The following is a 16110-nucleotide window of genomic DNA, read 5'->3' on the forward strand; positions in this document are numbered from 1 at the left end:
AGGCAGGATCAACACGTTCTTCATTGTTCTCCCGGCTCCCGGGAGGTGATCTGGAGGCTGCCTTTTCCAGAGAGCTGTCTTTAGCCCGAGAAAGAAGCCACTAGAAGCAAGAATTGCTTTTGTTTTTTTCTCCCCTGTTAATGGGGTGTGTTCTGGGTTGCTGGCAAACACCTCGACTGGGGTCTATGGCTACAATATTGAAACAGTTAAAACATTGTGATTTGGATTTGCTGAGCTAGTGTTCCCTCTAATAGCAATGAAAGGAACATTAAGTAAACATATGTCCTAATTATGTGAGTGGGTGTGTTTCCCCTACCTTTTGAATTTTCCCCATGCTTGTGATCGGTAGGGTACAATTACTAATGAATATTCTTATGTTATGGATGCTAAGCTTTAATATATATTTTAGGCAAACTTGGGGAAACCTGTAGTTAGACTTTAAAAAAAAAACCCAGCATGGAGGTGAGCTCCATTTTAATTATCGATTCCTTTGATGGCGGATAAATCTCGGGTCTGCATTCAGCCCAGCTGCCTGTCAGCCATATGTCTCCAGGATCCATTCAGTTCATGGGATTCATTCTGCTTTCCACGCGGTTTGAGGTTTTGTCAAAAGAGCGGCAGAGGATTGCAGCAAACCTGTAGATTCATTCTGGGTGTCACGAATGTGCGTGTCATCCTAAGATGTGCCCTGAACTTTTCTGTTCATTTTGAAATGGGAAAGAAAGGTGATTCTCAGATGCGGGACTGTGATTTTTTTTTTAACCCACTGTGGCTCATAAACTGTCTCAGATTTAAGGTGTGCCACCAGAGGCAAGGCTAGATACATCTGGAACAAAGAAAAACAGGTCCCTTGAAACAGGACTGTAGCTCATGGCTTGTTGAAGGAGGATGGGTGATGGGCTCTCTGCGTCTTCAGTTCGAATTCTTAGATTTTTATGCTTTAATGCCCAGGTCTGATATATCTGCTGATGTCTCTTTAAAATGATTCCTTGCCTCCCAATGTGATGTATGCTCAGCCAGTGGACGCCCAGGGAATGATTGGGTATAGTAGAGAACATGAAAGATTGCAACCCTTGCTTGAATCGATCAAGCATTTCAAAAAATGCTCATAGCCTACTTACTATTTATGAAAAAGGTTCCTCTGAATAAGACATACTTTAATGGAGCTGCTACCAGCAGGCTCAGCTGAGGCATGTTCGGGGACATGCCAACATTCTTGGGCAGCCGTTCAACACCCTACCAAGTGAAGCTGTACAGATTGGTTTGAAGTCAGCTCTCCCCTCTTGGACCTTGGCTCCACAGGGCTTGACGGTATCAGAAAAGGTGCGAGTGTGATTTCCCCAGGGAGCGGGTCGCAGCTGCACAGCACAAATGATTTGCTTAATGCCTAGCCGAGGGGTGGCCTTTCTCAAGGCAAACTGTCAGCTCTGCTCATGTTTCTGAGCTGATCCCCTTAAGTGCCTGACAGGCTCCACCACGATTCTGAACACAGAGTGTCACAGAGAACCCAGGCGGACACATGAAGCCTGACAGCCCAATCTAGATGAAAATGAACAGCGTCTTGGGGTGGCTGTAAATCACGTGGACTCTTTGGACCTGATTCTTTTTTTTTTTTTTCTCCCCCCTTCCCCTTGAAATTTTTTTTCCGGCATTATCTCATGTCTCCCATGAGGTGATTCTGTGTGGTGCAGCGCACAATGCATTAGACAGCCATGAGCCCTTCCCATTCGATGCCACAGTGTCCTGCCTGCTGCCTCCATGTTCTTGACTAAAGCCTCCGTTGCCCCCCCCCCCCCCACTTCTAAAGTCTGTGTTGTGGCTCAGTGGACTCCAAATTCCAGACCACCAGACTCCAGTCCTTCAAAATACTGCACCCTTGTGCCAATGTTTTGTCTTTCATTCCTGTGAAGGACAGTGGAGTTCTTACCAGCATCCACCCCCACCCCCAAGCTAAACCATTTTCTTCTCACACCTATCTTTGACACCAAGAGAGCCTTTCAGTATCGAGTGGTTTAGTGTTATCCCTTGCATCCTTGAAGGTCAAGTGTCCCATCCCTTGATTCACCTTGGTATGCAGAGAGCAGGCCCTTGGGGAATGGTCCACCCCCCTCTTCTGCCACTGCATTCAAGTTAGTGTTAGAGTCCGGTGTTCTTAGGCACATGGACTCTCTGATGTTCATCACAGCCGCTTGGTATGCAGTTGGCGCTAAATAAGTAACTTCTCTCTAGGAGTTTAGAAGAGCCACAAAAAAAAAAAAAAAAAAAAACCAAACAGCTCTTCCGTTAGGAAACCTTGTCTCATATTTTCCAGCTCAGAGAGATTATCTTTCACTATTGGTTTGAAAGTGAATCGTCTCTTTAAATCAGCAAATATTTACATGTTTAAGAGAATATGCATTAATTTTAAACTAGGTGGTTGAGAATGAAATGGAATATACTTTAAAAAAAAGAAAAGAAATTATGTTTGGCTTTTAAATCAGAGCTCAGGAGTAGCTCAGGAGGCGTCTGAGTGGCCCAAGTGACCTGCACTGCAGTAGCGGTGGGTGTGGCCACATGCAACATCTCAGATGAGCCGTTCACCCCACCCTCTCTGTGGTGTTGCCCAACCTCCTCCCAAACCCTTTCAGTACTCAAGGATGCTGTTACATGGGCCTCCATTTTATATTAAACCCGTCTGTGGATGAAGTTACATCTGTGTATAGAGGGAAGTACATGGCAAAATGGCTGTGAAGATTTTGTGCTGCTGTGGATGGTGTTCAGCTCAGTCAGCAAGCTTAGGACATTTGGATTCACACTGTCTCATGGAGGTGTTTTTAATAGCGAGAAGGCAACACCAGTGTAACAGAGCCAATCAATTATTTCCGTTCTCTAATAATAAATTATCTAATAAAGACAATTCCTTTCACTAATAATGCCTGTATTCTGTTGACCTTGAAGAGGGTGTGTGTGTGTGTGCGCGCATACATATGTACTGTTTACCCAAGATCTTTATCTCTCCTTCTTCTAGTAAGAGAAGAAGAGTTTACTAATACCCAGGAGCCCCACGTGCTCATCTTCTCCTGCTTGTAACTGGGCAAGTCTTGCAGGAAGAACAGTCAGATAGCATAGCAATCAGAGGTTCGAGAAGCAGAAGAAAAGATCAGTCAGATAGCATAGCAAACAGAGGTCGAGAAGCAGAAGAAAAGATCAGTCAGATAGCATAGCAATCAGAGGTCGAGAAGCAGAAGAAAAGATCAGTCAGATAGCATAGCAATCAGAGGTTCGAGAAGCAGAAGAAAAGATCATCGACGGGATCATATTTTCTAGAGTGATTGAATGACAGCAACTAAGCCATCTCCATGGGGGGGATTTCAGGCTTGCCTGGGAGAGGAAATGCCCGCCAGGCAAGCATTCTTTCTGCCTTACTGTAAAAAAATGCCAGGCTGGTTTGGTTGAACCAAGCCACCACAGGGAGGATGCACAAAGTGACATTTCATGACTGTGCTTTCTGGGTATTCCTGTAGGCCACTGTGCAGGGTGACGTAATAAAAGAGCATCCATGTAGCATGGCTTTGATGAACTTTACCCTCTCAGGGGTCTCTCTGCTGGAAATCTGAGGCCAGGTGCCATTCAGTCAACTTCTGAATCTTTCCAACCTGCAGACTTCTTAGGCTGCTCACTCACCCTCTCCCTAAGGCTATGTCCCTGGCTAGCCCCCTGTCTTCCTCTATAATAAGACCAGCAGTAGTGCTGGTCCACGATATCACCTCGTGATCACATTTAACTACAGCCATCTCTTGAGAACTCTATTTCCACAATTTGGGTAGTAGATGGGATGAAATTCAGTCCACAACAGCACCCACGTGGAAATGTTTGATCAGGGTTCCAGCCTTACTTAGGTCCGTGTCACAGGACACACAATGGTGATGATGTTCTGTCTGTTCACACGTGCTTCACTGAGCAGATGTGGTCCGGAGTAGAGATGAGGGCAGGTATTATGGGTGCCAAAGACAAGTGGATACAGGTTGTCTGGAGGCAGAAAGGTGGAGTAGCAAATTCTAGTTGGGGGAGGAGGTTAGGAAAGGAGAGATGGGAAAGGAGAAAGGACTAGTCTGGATAGGTCTTAGGAAATTGCATGTTTCCTAAATGAATGTGGTAAGAACCTTCCAGAGACAATGCAAGGCAAGGAAAGGTTTGGAAAGTCCTGGTGTCCTTAGGGATCTAAGCCTTAGCTTATGTGTTTGGGAGAAGGATCCCAGGGATGGATTGTGGCCAGGTATGACAGTGGCAGAAAGGAGAGCACACATGACTCTTTGTTCGTTTTTGTTTTTAATGTGGATTCTTGGGATGAAACTTAGGCTATAGTCTAAAAGCAGGGAAACCGTTATTTTGGTTAGATACCCCAACCAGGTCTGCACTGTCTAATCTTTTGTCAACTTGGCACACAAACCAGAGTCATCCGAACAGAGGGAATCTCAATAGAGAAAATGCCTCCTTAAGATCCAGCCATAGGGCATTTTCTTAATTAGTGATCAAAGGGTGAGGGCCCAGCCCATTGTAGGTGGTGCCATTCTTGGGCTGGTTGTCTTGAGTCCTATAAGAAAGCAGGCTGAATAAGCCATGGGGAGCAATCCAATGAGCAGTGCCCCTCCATGGCCTCTGCATCAGCTTCTACTTCCAGGTTCCTGCCCTGTTTGAGTTCCTGCCCTGACTCTTCCTTCAATGATGAACAGTGATATGAAGTGTAAGCTAAATAAACCATTTTTTCCCCAACTTGCTTTTTGGTTGTGGTGTTTTATCGAAGCAATAGACACTAACCAAGACAAAGTCTCTCATTTAGCACATGGCTCTGTCTCTCTCTCTCTCTCTCTCTTTCTTTCTTTCTTTCTTTTAGATTTATTTATCATTATAAATAAGTACACTGTAGTTGTCTTCATACACACCAGAAGAGGGTGTCGAATCTCATTATGGATGGTTGTGAGCCACCATGTGGTTGCTGGGATTTGAACTCAGGACCTTTGGAATAGCAGTCAGTGCTCTTAACCACTGAGCCATCTCTCCAGCCCATGGCTCTGTTTATTGATATTCCACATCTCATTGGACTTGGGCCATGCTGTCCACTGTCGGTGACTTAGGAATGGTTCTTTGAGTGTTTTTTTTTAAAGATTTATTTATTATATATAAGTACACTGTAGCTATCATCAAAAACTTTTTCTTCTCTCTCCTGCTCTTCTCTCTCCAGCCCAAATATTTATTTATTTATTTATCTATTTATCTATGTATTTATTTATTATATGTAAGTACACTGAGGCTGTCTTCAGACACCCCAGAAGAGGGCATCAGATCTCATTACGGATGGTTGTGAGCCACCACGTGGTTGCTGGGATTTGAACTCAGGACCTTCGGAGGAGCAATCAGTGCTCTTAACCACTTCTCCAGCCCCCATTTGAGTGTTTTATTGATTTCTATGTCAAATTAGAGAAAAACAAGTACATAGTTACAGTTCTGTGAGCTAATAAAGGCCATTCCAGTGAGTGGGTTTGTTTTTTATGGAACTTCAGAACGGGATTTCTCATTCTTTTAGTTCAGTTACTTTTCCATTCTGTGAACACCATGTAACTTGCTGTATTTAAGTTTTTTATGGCTCCCTCTACCCCTTCCCTCACTCTTTATTTCCCCGATTGCAACCAGCTGAATACATTATCTGTGAGAGGTATGTTTCTTTCTTCTCTGATGAGACCCAACTATGTGCTCAAATGCCAATGCCCTTTTGGAGGAAGGCGGAGAGTGTCCGTGTCATGAACTTCCCATGTTGTTAATGGCGCTAGCATTATGGAGTTTCTGCTGCAGGCCTGTGGTCATGTGTCCGGAAGGCTCTATGCTGTTTACTGAGAGTAGGGGGACCGCCATGCCCTGAGCAGTTGCATTGAACTTTCACTTCCACCCCCCCCTGTGTTGGGGTTTATTCTCTGTTCCTTGTTGGACGAGTCACCTCTGAAAGGCTTTTGTTTGGTGACAGTGGTGATTTGAGAAACGGCTTGCTGAGCTCAATCTGGGGTTCAGTGCTTTTGTTGGACTGCAGGGACCAGGTATCTATCATCAGCTGGAAGAGGTGGTACATGCGCCGGAAGAGGCGTTCCATCACCATTAGAGAAGTTCCATCTACCGGAAGAGGCATTCCCTCCACCAGAAGAGATGTCCCATCCACGGAAGAAATGTTCCATCCACCGGAAGAGACGTTCCATCCACGGGAAGAAATGTTCCATCCATGGAAGAAGTGTTCCATCCACGGGAAGAGATGTTCCATTTACCGGAAGAACTATTCATGGCCCTTCTACTTAGCCATGTGCACTCCTGACGATGGTTTTTACTTTTATTGTTTTAATTTTTTGTTGTTGTTCACTTCCTAGTAACCTTTGTTCATCTTACCTTGACAAATGCCGATAATGCCACGGTTAATAAACACTAAAGATGATTCTGTGTCTTACCAGCCCATATCCGCGAAGCAGGCATTTGGACTCCTTTTCTTCCGGTCTTTGATTTATGCCCGTATTGTGTTGAACTTAACATTTGAGTTTGTTTATTTTACTTGATCCTCATCCCATGTAAGGTGGGATGGGGTGGACCCAATGGGGAAGGGCCCATGTGCCAAAGCAATCGTGGGAGGTCAAAGGGCACTTGGTGGGCTTGGTTCTCTCTTTCTACCTTTTTGTAGATTCTCAGAATTCAAGTCCGATTTCCAGACATCTACAACAAGTGCTTTCACCTAGAGAGCGATCTTTCTGGGTACATAGGTATCTATGTTCTCTTTGTCTATAGTTTTTTTTTTTTTTTTTACTTACAGAATTTTACAAAATATTACGTCCTCAGCATAGTCACTACCTTTTTCAAAATCCAAAACTGAAGTGAGTGTTTTCCCCCTCTGGAGATTTTTTCTTATTAATTTTAAAAAAGAAAACAGAAGACACTTTGCATAGGTTATTTCATGCATAGAAGCTTGGGGGAAGAGAATGTGTATAGGCTTTAAAGTGCAGCCTGGTGCAGTGCAGGCTCACAGGTGCTTCTCCACATCTGGAAAAGCCAGAAGGCAGAAAGGAATTTCTTTTCCTTGAACTTGGTAGCAAATTCTGACCTGACCTGAACTCATTTAGTAGCAAAACCCAATCTGACCTTATGTGAAGCTATTTATAGTCCATGTTTATCCTACATAGTGTGAATACTTGTGTGTTTTCCTGTGGAAATATTTTGCTTATGCTGCGCTAAGACATGTCTGGGGACGTGTATACTATCTGCATGTCCTCGCTAAAGATCTGAAAAGCTCTGTACTCAAGAGCTTGCAAGTGCTTCAGTGAGTGTGTAGTGGAGCTCTATAGAGCTCTGGACGTGGGACAGGTAACAAACTAGTGTGGTTGTTTCCTTGGTACATGCCAACAAAGTTGTACTCTGGTACCAGACACCATGTCAGAGGGCCATGAAGCAACTGAATTCACTCTTATAGGAACTTTTATTTTTGCCCCTGCAAATGTTCTAATAGACTGTTTTTTGCTTGATAATAAGTCTGAACATTTGGATGGGTCAGTTGTGAAGATGATATTATAAAGTTTGGCCTTTTCATGATAATAAAATGCTAATAGTAAGAAAAATTATCCTAAGTACCATTCTGAGTTTCTTTCTTTTTTTTTTATTTGAAAATATTGGTGTGTGTGTGTCTGTGTGTGTCTATGTCTGTGTGCACGAATACGTGCCCACACATATTTTTTTTCCTGGTGCATGTGTCGCACAGCATGCACATGTGGAGGTCAGAGGGTAGCCTTTGAGAGTTGGCTTTCTCCTCTAGCTCCTTTTGAAGTAGGGTCTCTCTTGTTTCTGCCAGTTCATGGACTCCAGGCTGGCCCACGACCTTCTGGATGATTCTCCTGTCCCTGTCTCCGATCTTCCTATAGCAGTGCTTGATTATAGATGTCTGCCTCCTCTTTGGTGTTTCCGTGAGCTCTGGGGCCCCCATCTCAGGCCATCAGACTTGAGCAGCAATTGTTTGTAGACACTGAGCCATCTTGCCGGCCAAGGTTTTGAGATTTCTCACAATTTTTTTTTTATTCATTGCCATTTCTTGAGGTCATCCTACATAACTTGATACATATTTCCTGAAAGAAAAGATGCAGACTTTCAGAGGAAGTTACTGTTTGACTGAATCATTGGACATAATTGCCAAAAAATAATGTTAATCAATTGCAGGTTAATTAATTTCCCATAATTACTATACATAATGGCATTTTCTGTTATGGTTTAGATGAAGTTTCCTGTTTTTCACACAACTTGATTTTTTTTTTCTAGTTTTTATTCTGTGTTTCTTGGTATGAGACATCAGTGAGGAGGTGACATTCTGTGGCTCTGTTAAGGACGCCACATCTGCAAGTTTCATTCCATTCCTTGTTTCTCTATTAATTTGCCAATGCAGCCATTGAAACCCAGGGGGACCTCCCATTTCGGAGGAATAACATGAACAAGGCACACTGCTGTAAGTTGCGTTCATTATGTCTTGACAGATGCCAATGGACAGGGCCACCTTAGTGGTATTCTAAGGGAAAGCAAAACTCTGAGTCATCAATGACCTTTAAGCACAAGAGGCGAATCTAACATGAAGCTCAGAACGTATGTGAACAGGCTCCTGTGGTGGACAGCTCTGTGCTTTACTTTCAGCTGGCTTGTCTTAACTCAGACACCCGAAAGCTGTTTGTGTGCTGTTTCCACTGTGCAGGTCTTAAATAAGGTCTCACAGTGAGAAGCTCTTTGGTAGACCTAGTGTATTGTTTGGTTCGCCTTTGTGCTAACCACTCTCAACAATTATTCTTCAAGTAAATTACTATGCTAGGTATAAGGAACACATAGTGGGAACGACAGGAAATGAACATACAAATTAGACAACTAGTGATAAGCCAATTTACAAAGATGAGGGCCTGGGGAAATGGCTCATTGGTGAAATGTTGGTAGCACAACCAAGAGGACCTAAATTGGATGACTAGAACCTATTTAACAACCTGGATGTGGTTTTTATGGCTATAATTTCATCACGGGGAAAGGGTGACAGCTGGGTCCCAGGTTTTGCTAGCCAGCCTTTCTGGCCATTGAGAGACCCTCTTTTTACAAAAAAAAGAGGTGTGTGTAGATAACACCCAAGGAGTAACATCCAAGGTTGACCTCTGACCGACACATACACAGTCCATCACATGCATGCACACACATATACATACCTGTACACACATGATCACATGTACACCTATACACATGAACATACACAGAAGACAGCATCAACTGCTAAAAAGGGAACAAGATTGGCGCTCACAGAAGGGACAACTTAGTTCGTTGGTGTAGCTTAAGAAAGACCTAATTGAGAAGGTGCCCTTGAATGGTTGCATGAGCCCCATCACCAGAGGAAGTTGGCCACTTGTCAACAGATGACATGTCAAGAGGAAGGGAGTGCTTGAAAAGACTATGATATTTGGAGGAAGGATAGCACTCAACCTCCGTGACTCTCCCTGTTGGCGAGAACCTGAGGATTTCTTCCTACCGTGAAAAAATTAATTTCTTCCTCTTGGGGTTTAAGCGGGATCATCAGGATTTGGAAGGCAAAGCCAACTATTTCCAGGCGTCAGTTGGGGATACCTGACACCTGAGTAGGAGAGCGTCCCATGAGCTTCTGATGGATGCTTGGATGGCGGTCCTTTACCTTGGTGCTTTGCGTCCTTCTTTTCTACTCACTGTTCGCCACCATAGGCCAAGTGCAGCAGGGACTTCCCTGCAGAAACTCATAGTCCTCAGGCCTCCACTTCGCAATTAATTTGCTCTTGGAGTGGAGTCTACTCAGTAAAACCAAAACGAAAATAAGTACACACACCAGAAACTGAGACCCTGCGATGATGCTTATTCATGGTTGCTTTCTCAAAGGGTGGATATATAGCTTCTGGAATTTTCACTGCTATAGGTCATGAGTGTCCCTGCTCAGGGCATCTTTGTCATATTTAACACAAGCATTTTGCTTGTGTTTAATGAAAAGTTAAGCAGTTGAAGCAAACCAAAGTGATGCTTTGAGGAGAAGCTTGGATTCTGTGTCATTTGCCTGAGAGTGTTGCCTAATCCCCGCTCCCTTATTTGCATAATGCAAATTTCTTTATTCTTTGTGCGCAGTGATTTCAGCACTAAATAATTGGCATTTTACAAAGTGGAAAGCTCTCTGGGCTCTTACCATTTTCTTTTGGCCACTCCTCTTTCCTGTAAAGAGGGCAGCAAAAACATGGGCATTGAGCCATGGTCATCTTAATATTTGTGGGAGAGATTTTGTGTGTAATTACAGGTAGGTAAGTGAACCCAATAAGTGCATCCAAATCAATATTTCCCAACAGCATCAAGGTTTTTTTCTAAAAAGCAAAAGCTCTGCAGCTCTTACTTCCCAGTTCCTATGCTACTTCTTTTCAAAGATGTTGATTAGAAATGAAACGGATCGCCTCTTGCTACCAGTTGGATTATGTCTCTCAATCTGCTGTTTGTCACTAACGGGGAGGCGGAGGAAACAGCTTGGCTACAGATATTTGAAGTTCCCTGTTCTGACCCACTGAGCAAAGCTCATATCTACAACTGTTCTCTGTGTCATTAAGTTAGAAAAAAATTAAACAACGTTTATGGAGCTAGAAGAGCAGTACCAAGTTTTAGGACTCCAGCCATCGGGAAGTCTTGAGAAAGGTGACTGTTGTTAACTCCAGGCATGTCAATGCGTTTTAAATACACTGGCATCCTTCATTAGCGCACCAGTCCTTAACTGAGAAATTGTCACTGTTAACAGAATCTGCCTGTTTTAGGGTATCTCTTGAACACAGCTGGGAGTATAGTGTCGTCTACGTCATTGGTGTGAGAACTACAGAATGTTAATCTTAGTTGTTTAGTCTCTGACAGATTTCTACTCACTAGGCCACCTGATGACAAAGCTTTTGATTTCAGATATCCTATGTAAGTGGCTTATAGGCTTATTTAGGAATTTTTCTTGTTTGTTTGTTTGTTTGTTTTTGGAAAACAGATGCACTGTAATGATTATATTTATCTGCCACCTTTGAAGCTCTTCACCTTCAAGGTGAAGACTCATCGGAACGTCTGTGAAGCAGAGGTTGTGCTGAGAGCCCATCGTCTCTGAATGTTGTGCTAGAAGGAGCAGAGGATAGACTCACACGCCCGAGCTTTAATTCTTAAGTCTCCAGGTCGTCACTGTTCAAGGACAGTCACATTACAGGAATTTTCCAAGCCTGTGTGTCTGTGAAATGGAGTTACTTCCCTTCCCGCCCCGGGCAGGGGGTGGGGGGGGGGGTGGGCGGTTAATGGCAAACTTCTCCCTTAGTTCTCAGGTAGAAGTAGGCAGCGCAAAGGGTAGATCTTGGCATCACTGTTAGAAGTATGTCTAGAAGGAATGGAGGCTACACTTTTAACTTCTCATCCCAAATGAGACCCTTTTGTTTATTCATTGAGCCTTTCTACCATTTTCTCCTTCTCATGAGCATGTGTGTGATGTGTCTGTCTGCATGCATGTTTTTCTCTGTGAAGTCCTGAGGTTGGCAACAGGGGGCTTCCTGAATGGCTTTTCTACTGTATTCTTTGAGGCAGGGCTTCTCAATCAAACCCAGAGCTCAAAGATATGGCTAGCTTCCCTAGTTGGCTTGCTAGCGGATTCCCTGCCTCTGCCTTTTGAGGCTAAAATTACAGGCAGGCTACTACTCAGCTTTTGTTTGAGTTCTACTGATCTGAACTCTGGCTCACTTGTTTGTACAGCATGCTTTAAGTCCTGAGCCAGCTTCTCAGCCCCCCTTTCCACTTTAATAAGCTCCCCATCTTGTTTTCTCTATAAATCAGAATGGCTTGTTCTACTATGGTAACATAAATTTGCTCCATTGGCTTCTTTCCTCCTTTATAAGAAAATCAGAAGCCGGGCAGTAGTGGTGCACGCCTTTAATCCCAGCACTTGGGAGGCAGAGGCAGGTGGATTTCTGAGTTCCAGGCCAGTCTGGTTTACAGAGTGAGTTCTAGGACAGCCAGGGCTACACAGAGAAACCCTGTCTCGAAAAACAAAACAACAACAACAACAAAAAAACCATACCAAAACAAAACAAATCAGAAATTTATCTTCCAATCTCTTTAAAAAAAAACTTTTTAAATTGTTTTAGAAAGCTGTGTATTTACAGTTATCTCGAGAGAAAAATCTGATGTGGGGACACATTTCTAAGACATCAAGTTGTATAATCATCAAAATTGGCAGAGAGAGTATTAGATATTTGCATGGCATTGACTTTTGGTCATATGTGTCTGATTTAGAATAATTGGTAAATTAGTCCTAGATGTGAATTTTACACTTCAGTGTTGAATAATGAAGACTTTGGCCTTCTGTCTTCATACTGTATTTAACTAGTCAGAAGGAAGGATACAAGGCAAGATGTGCTCAGATCTTGGGTTTCACGCCTGCTCAGGAATCTCCGCACAGAGAGGGAGGGCGGTGGAACCTGAGATGAAAATCAGTCGCTGGGTAATTCCCCACTGCCCTTTCTTTATTTACAAATCGTGTGACCCTCTGCCAACCCCAGGAGCACCTGGCACATGTGGGGGTGCCTATTTCAAACTGTTAAAGGAGGTACTATTACTTTGTCACCATTCGGGGACTATAAGTTAAGGTCTGAGAAAACTGAACAGTTCTTATTGAATTTAGATGGCATTGGACAGAAACCTCACTTTCTAACACCTCACATGTAAGTTCACTGGATCCTCCTGCCCCTTGCGATTTTTAGAGACAATTTTCTTCCAAAGAGATTGAGAAAAGTAGGGCAATTGGTGGGATTTAAGATGTTACGATAATAGGTGGGATTTGAGCTGTTATAGTTACAGTGTAGGTGGGATTTAAGATGCCACAGTGTGCTTGTGGATGGAAGTACTGAAGAATATTTCCATCTCACATCCCTGGTGTTGTATTGTCTCTAACAGAGGTGCCAACACATCTTAGAAGTTGGATATTTTTATCATCGAGGTGCAAAGAAAACAAGGGATGTTTGCTAATCTTTCTACCTTTCAAGAAGAACTTCAGTTACCATTCTATGATTATATCTATGAACAACAGGAAGAAACATCTTGGAATTTAAAAATATATGCCCTAAAGTAGTTGTACAAAGAACACCTAAAAGCCACACCTTTAGTCCCAGCACTTGCAACACTTGGGAGGCAGAGGCAGGTGAATTTTCAGCTTAGGGCTATACAGAGAAATCTTGTCTCGAAAAACCAAAAAAAAAAAAAAAAAAAAAAAAAGAAGAAGAAGAAGAAGAAGAAGGAAGAGGAGGAGGAGGAGGAGGAGGAGGAGAAGAAGAAGAAGAACAACAACAACAACAAGAACAAGAAGAAGAAGAAGAGGAAGAAGACCCTAGTTAGTGACGAAAACAGTAGGTCCTGTTATGGAAGTCCCCGGTATAAGCTACTTACTGCTATGACAAAGTTCCTGAGCGCAAAGATTGACTGAGGGAAGGGCTGGTTCATCCTGGCTTCTGGTTTTTAAGGGCTATCATCCATCATTGGGGTGGGAAGTGATAAGGGACGGGGACAAGAATGTGCAGAGGTAGAGATGTGAATGCTTGTACTTACCCGCTCTCCTGCTCTTGCCCCTAGCTTTGTCTAGTCTGAGCATCTCTCCCTACATTTTGAGGTGGGCTTTTCTTCAGTTACACTCTGGTGATTCTAGGTGCAGGCCAGTTGACCTGAAGGTCAGCCATCATATCCCCTTGGGAATGATATGAGTGTTGTTCATATCCATTCTGACTTTTTTCATTGTGACAAATGGCATAAGATTCACTGTCTTCACCATTTTAACCTGATCGACTTAGGTACCTTCACTTCAACCACAAAGTGTAGCTATGACTGTCTAGTTATGGCTACCATTTTCCCTGACACTTGCCTACAGCAGAGCCCGGTTCCCTTCATCCCAGGCTCTAGCCACCAGCACTATGCGTCCTTTCTCCATAGTGTTACCCTTTCTGGATATGTCATGTGAATAAAACCAGTCTTGAGTTCAGCTTCTTGCCTTTGGGATGTTTTGTCCTGGTTATTTTCTCCTTGTTCATGTGAGTAACTCTTCACTGTATCTACTGCAGAAGTAACCTACATTTCACCCACCTAATCATCCATTGATGCTATGTGAGTCCTTTCTTCTTCCTCGCTGTTGTACGTAGAGAAGAAGTGTACATTGCTGAATGGGCTTGTTCAGATGCCTGCCGTCTCTCTCAAATAAGTATCCTTTATGGGAGATTGCTGGCTGTGTCATAATTCTAGTTTCAGGTGCTTGACAGTTGACAAGCTTTTCTTCTCCAGTAGGCTTCTATAGAGTGCTTTCTGCTATGTTCGTGGTTTAGTATCTTAACACTCTTCCAGTCATTTTACCTTTTTTTTTTTTTTTTTGGAAGTTTGTCAGGTAAAAAAGAAAGAAGAATCATAAGCTGCTGTTTATGATTATCATAGAGAGAGGTGAGTAGAAGGGGGAGCCTGTGGGGGACACCCAGATATTAGTGCAGCATGAATGGAGAGAGGAGCCCTTGCCAGAATATTAGCACACAGTACCTGGTACACCCCAGAGCATCACAACAAAGCAACATGCTCCAGCGGAATGCCTGAGGAGGACTTTGTACCTGGTGCACGAGTGCCAGACCTGAGATGACACCCCTCAATACAAACCAATGAACAATTTGGAACTGATATCACTAACAGTGGTCCAGTGAGGAGATGCTGACATCTGGCTAGGAGATAGATGGCGGGCCTTGTCACATCTGGCTTAAGACTTCTTCCAGAGGGAAACAGCTTGTGATAGATAGCACAAGTGTGCTGGCTAACAGTTACATTTGCTGCCTGTGCTAGGTTCTCCTAAGGTATCCCTAGTGTTAGTTGTTTCGTATTTAGTACGGGGGAAGAGCAAGCCTTTTAGCAGTTTTCCAAAAAGCTTTCTGAACCATCCCTAGTGTGATGGACAGTTACCAGTCCCTCCTTTTGGAGTATTCTTTTTGGAGTCCAAACCAGATGAGTTACCTTCCTTGGGAATTTCCATCACAGGCCACTGAATGCTTAATTGTAACAGGGAGAAGGTTAACATCCGAATAGGTAATTATTAACTACCTTGCTATGCAGAGGTGCGGATGGACAGAAGACAGTGTTAGAAACACATTTGCTTGTGGGTTTGTGCTCTTTTCCTAGGACCCAAGGGCTGTCCCCAAGATCTCAGCATCCTAGACCTGATGACTGGGGTAGTGTTTGTTTCCTTTCCTTTTTAATGGTTCTCTACCTCATGAAAACTACAGTAGGTAAAAAATGACTCTATCGTCCACTGGAAAAAAACGAGTGTTACACCACAGAGAGAGGCCTTGCTGGTTTTGATATGTGTTACAAGACACATATATTCATTCAGGCCAGCCATTGAAAAACAGTCTCAATTTCAGATACAACACAATGTAGCTTCCCTCTTTGAGTGATATTTTAACGTTTCAATTTATGTGTATTCAAAAGCAGGAGATTCTCTGGATTTGATTCTAGTAGAGTGTGTTTAATTACGATATAGACTCTGTACAGGAGTCTTTTTCTGGAGAGTCTTGCTTTACATGTATTTGTTACAAAAACTTTATAATTTTTTCTCTTACTATTTCTCATTACTTCTAAAGGATTTTTTTTAATTAAAATTGTATTCTCAAATGAGAGAACTGTCCAACTGAAAAGTGTGTTTCTTGTTGAGAAACCCAAGGTGGACGCTGTTTATATTTACACTTCAAATTCATGCATCCCAAATGTTTTTGTTTTTTTTTTGTTTTGTTTTGTTTTGTTTTTTGTTTTTGAGACAGGGTTTTTCTGTGTAGCCCTGGCTGTCCTGGAACCCACTCTGTAGACCAGGCTGGCCTCGAACTCAGAAATCCACCTTTCTCTGCCTCCCAAGTGCCGGGATTAAAGGCATGCGCCACCACTGCCCGGCGCACCCCAAATTTTTTAAGAGCCTCGTGTGATAAATACATTGAGTCATGGTATTGAAATATCATCACATGCACTTTCTGTAGGAATATTATGGGTCTCAAAATAGTATAG

At 43.1% G+C, this 16110-nt stretch overlaps 1 protein-coding gene and 2 long non-coding RNA genes across 10 annotated transcripts in view; 2 read left to right on the top strand and 1 right to left on the bottom strand.

Annotated features, from left to right (window-relative positions):
* Positions 1 to 14473, top strand: Gm51806. Its single transcript, XR_003949008.1, has 2 exons — positions 1 to 3212; positions 3260 to 14473. It is a non-coding gene; the product is annotated as a predicted gene, 51806 (long non-coding RNA).
* The window catches only part of Ank3 (ankyrin 3, epithelial), a 493951-nt gene that overhangs the window by 804 nt on the left and 477037 nt on the right, over positions 1 to 16110 (top strand). The gene's annotated exons all lie outside the window — the stretch shown is intronic.
* Gm33464 overlaps positions 6794 to 16110 on the bottom strand; it is a 21959-nt gene continuing 12642 nt past the window's right edge. Inside the window, exon 2 of the long non-coding RNA XR_380550.4 lies at positions 6794 to 8123. This is a non-coding gene — a long non-coding RNA (predicted gene, 33464). The remainder of the gene's footprint in view (positions 8124 to 16110) is intronic.

Source organism: Mus musculus, chromosome 10, assembly GCF_000001635.26.
Source record: "Mus musculus strain C57BL/6J chromosome 10, GRCm38.p6 C57BL/6J".
Classification (NCBI taxonomy): Eukaryota; Metazoa; Chordata; class Mammalia; order Rodentia; family Muridae; genus Mus; species Mus musculus.